The 4,392-nt window shown below is 37.5% G+C and overlaps 1 non-coding gene across 1 annotated transcript; it reads right to left on the bottom strand.

The window, feature by feature from the left end:
* Positions 1-3,845: 3,845 nt before the first annotated feature.
* Smp_tRNA_01810_Gln_TTG.1.1 lies at positions 3,846-3,912 on the bottom strand. Its single transcript has one exon. It is a non-coding gene (tRNA).
* Positions 3,913-4,392: the final 480 nt, after the last annotated feature.

The raw sequence follows: 4,392 nt of genomic DNA, 5'->3' as shown, positions 1-4,392 counted from the left end.
TATTGCCTTGTACTCCCAACCGCTTGATGCTAATGTTGAGAAGCTAGTTAGGTCGCTATTGGAAAAAGATAAGGTATGGCACATTTGCGACTCGCCACATCGATCCCCAGTTGTATACTCAATACGGAGAGGAAGTTCCCGTGAGACTCCATGGAGAACTGGATTGCGTTGCAGCAAGGAGGTTACAATCAATTCAAAGGTGGTCAGCAAACAAGGTGGGTTTGAAGCTAGCGATTTTGGGTTGCACTAATTCTGTTCTTAAGCAAGAATTAGATGGCACGTACTAGTTCTCTAATTGCTAAGTAGATTTAAAGATTTACTAGGTTAAGCATTTGGAATTTTAGTGTTCAGATATATAGGTTTGTGTTTGAATGTGCGACTCAACCTCTGTAGTACTTATAGCTCTAAGGCCTTAGTACTGCTTTCATGTCGTCGAATCAAATAGTACTGTATTTCTTTCATGTGCGTGGCGTGCCGTTACCTGAGAGGTAATAACCCTACCGTAATTTAGCCTTCCTTAACTCGAACTCCTCCAGTTACTTCGTTTCGGTTAAGTAATCTTAGAGTATTTATGCATAAAGGTCTAGCTGCTATAGAATAATTGAAAGCATTTCGTGATATAACTAATCAAATGCTTTCGTCATCCACTTGTAGACGGTGAGCTGGACTCCTTACCATCTGGCTTAACGCGAGACGAGTGCAACCAATTTTTCACATCAATCGACGCAACTGATGAACCCGATGGTTTCCTACACGATATTTGTGTTTTGTTTAGGGATATTGGTGAATAAAAGTTCTTTGTTTCTACATGAAAGGATTTTGTTTCAAAGTTTTTGAACAATATAACAGATACATTTTGAGAGATAAAAAGCATTCTTTTCTCTCTTCGAAGTAGTGTTGCCACTATTGTAAGTCCAACTACCACCGGCAATTTCGGTAAATTTGTGTATAGTTTCGGTGGCGTTCGCACTGTCATAGTTGTTTGTGAATATTGCTGAAGTATCCGCGGCTTGGCTTTAGTTGTCCGAATTATACCAATAAATAAAGCGTTAACGATAATTAGTTGCAACTTGTGGTTACCTAATTCCTATTTTGGGAAGTAAAATCTGCTCATAATTCCTCCACAAGTCAAGTCGACGTTTAGAGTGCTTTCTAAATAAAGCCGACTGAACTGCTTGTGTAGTATTGCGTAGTTCACTGAATAGTCCACACTGCATGTGTATACCCAGAACCATCGGATGTTAAAGTCGGCACTACTATTCGAGCACTCAGTACAGCCACAATTGTAATGTTATCATGGTGTGTTGTCATTGATCGACATAAGGCAAGTTTTTTTAAAGAAATATTCACTATCCTTTCACTGGTAGTTCTCAAAACATTTCTCTCCAAGTCCAAGCTCATGCAAAGCCACAATTTCAGTCCAATGTATGAAGATTAAACTTAAGAATCTCGATGGTGATTTTAAAATTGCTGCCAAATTAAATTGATTATTTCAAGTCATCTGAGTAGATATAAATAGTAGGTGTCACCTATTAGGAAGTTTTTCGGAGTACGAAATGTAAAGTAGATCTAGAGATGTAAAGTACGCTGAGACCCGTACAATAAGGCATGCGATGTCCACCTGAGATAATAAAAAACTTATATGATGGTAGTTCTACTTAGAAGTACTAGGATCACAACATAAAGCACCTGGATTCGAAAGGACAAACGGAATTAGCATCTCTCTGTTCTTACCCAAATATGTTCGGCTTTGTCTGTCTAAAGAACTTAATTGTTCTGAGCGAGTTTGGACCAAGTCTGTTACTATCAGAGGTTTTCTACTTAAATTTGGTTTGTATTTTGACCAAAACTAGTATTTCTCGGGGTCTACTGATTTCTATCTCATCGATCTCCAAGGATTTCTTAACTAATTTCGGGCGCAGCATAGTATTTAGGGATATTCAATCAGGCTCCTTTGCTTATTGAGTACTAAGTAACATTACGAGAGTAATAACTTCGTTTGCTAATCACTGTATTTTTTAGCCAAAGACAAACCAGCCAACTTTGTGTACATTTCTACAGATTGGTTTTATTAAGCGAATTTTATAAGATCTTCTGTATTGGTTATGCATTACCGAGGCGTTCGTAATTAGATTTTGTTTTCTAGCTTGATATAGGGCTTCCCATATTGTAAGTCATAATCAGTGCAGGGTCTGGCATAAATAATAATCGGCTCGGGTTGCCACAGTTCACAACGCAGCGAGCATCAGTTCACAAGATGAAAGTGAGGGAGTAACAACGGTGACATTTATGAACTGAACATTAAAAATATAATTCGAAAGTAACAAAGTCGCGCTGGGAGTGATATGGGATAACACTGTTTTGGCTTTCAGGAGAGGAGACCTTATGAGTCGAGACCCCTGGGGACTCTAACCGTAAACTACTATTATCTCGCGAACCACAAATACGTGGCACAGCTGAACGCCCGATGGTAAACTAATCTCAACTGTTGGCTTGCTCCAGCCGCTATGTTCCTACATAAGAGATATCAGTCTATTGATTCCATGTATGTATATTTATGTCTAACAGGTAGTTTAGGTTAACTTTATGTTCTGGATGACTGCAATTGATTTACATGTTGAAATGTTGGTTGTCATTTATTCGGAAGTAACCAACACTGATAGTGTCCATATTTATTCGTGAACCTTAAAAAAACACTGCATTATATTTTTCGACGGTATCGTTGGTGTTTAGCATTCTTTCATAATAACGTAAAGATAAGGTGGTATTTACAGCAATAGCTCGTTTGGTTAAGTAGTATTTAAGATATTCTTAGCACCGTTTATAGATGAGGTATTTTCCATTCATGCACTCATCGTATTACCTGTTCATTACCAAAATGAAAGAATTTGGATATATTATCAACTAAGCATACATAGGAACATATTTAACATTGTCAAATATACTCTGGAAATAGATAGGAGCAAGTTAAACAGTTTTTCGAATATTAGTTTTAAAAAACAGGTTATATTGATAAAATTATGATCACGTGCCGATCCATAGTCTGATCTAAACAAGTTGTAGAAGTCTGAACATTTAATATGTAATGGATGTATAAAATAATATTCAACCATTCTTTTAAGTTAATGGGGTGATTTGCGTTGAAATGTGGATTGCTTTGAAGGTAAGCCATCAACTTCGAGGAATTTTTCGATCTCATTTGCATGGTAATAACAATAAATGAAGGCTTCGGGAACAATATCAGACTCATCTGTTGTGCCCCTGTCACAAGGTTACAATCGACTTCAAAGAAATAATTTCAATTGTGACTCGCTCTTGTGTGCTCATTATACTTACCAATGTCTGTGACTTGTTTCTCTCGCATAAGGAAACCATATCGACTTCAGCCCTTACATCATGAATTGGTGTGCTAAGTAAACATTATTTAGGGAATGATTGAGCGGATCGTGCTTTTTATTACATATACAGAAGTACCATAGGTGTCTGACGTACCATGTTGAATTTATTCGAGGCTTGGCGAACTATTGGTTGCAAAAGCAATCTAATGTCAGTGGTGTGTCAATTCTTGACTGTCGTACTAAACACCCGTGCGATCGATTATGTATCGCCGGTCATGCACAAACTACTCATATAACAACGTTTGGTTCAGAATAGTTACGGGTTCTGATTTCGAACTGGTGGTTAGATATGGGTGGTAGGAATCTTATGATTATAAACCTAGCTTTTGCAATAAAACATCGTTCCATTGACTTATGGACTAAGCATTTGGGTTAGTATCTACCCCCTCCTCTTTCGAAGTTTTGACTTTCAAGCAGTACCATGTGCTTCGGACATGATATGAAGTATAATAATAAAGATTGAATAAAACCTACGGTCATCGTTAGCACTACTGAAGGCTATCATAGGACCAATAATTAGTCCCGTAATTTATCCTGGTGTTGCATTTAAGTTTACTATCGTTAATAACTTAATGATCGCGTACTTACTTGACTTCAGGTTTGTTTGTTCTCGCGACGCCACTATATAAGCAATTCTGTGGTCTCATTCTGTTTGGTCATCACACAACTCGCATTTCGTCAAGTTAATCGGTCTTGGAATTACGATATTCGTATTTTAATGCCGTAGCGAATGTTATCTCGGTGACTTTTATAATAAGTACTGTGTTGAAACTGGGTCTATTTGGCTAGGATTGTGTTTGGTTAGAATCTGTAGTTCTGGTTTCCATGTGTGGGGTTTTAAAGGCACCGTTTATAGCTAAGAACTAAATGCAGTGATGAACGTGCTGTATATTTGTTTTTTAATTTAGGACTTGACCGAATCGAGATTGGAGGCCCTTTCGATGTATCATCCATGGATTAAAGCTTTTATTATTCTTCCAGTTGCAATGTTTTC

Source organism: Schistosoma mansoni, chromosome 4 (assembly GCF_000237925.1).
Source record: "Schistosoma mansoni strain Puerto Rico chromosome 4, complete genome".
Taxonomy (NCBI): Eukaryota; Metazoa; Platyhelminthes; class Trematoda; order Strigeidida; family Schistosomatidae; genus Schistosoma; species Schistosoma mansoni.
The sequence above is the reverse complement of the archived record's forward strand: the minus strand, read 5'-3'. Positions and strand labels throughout refer to the sequence as shown.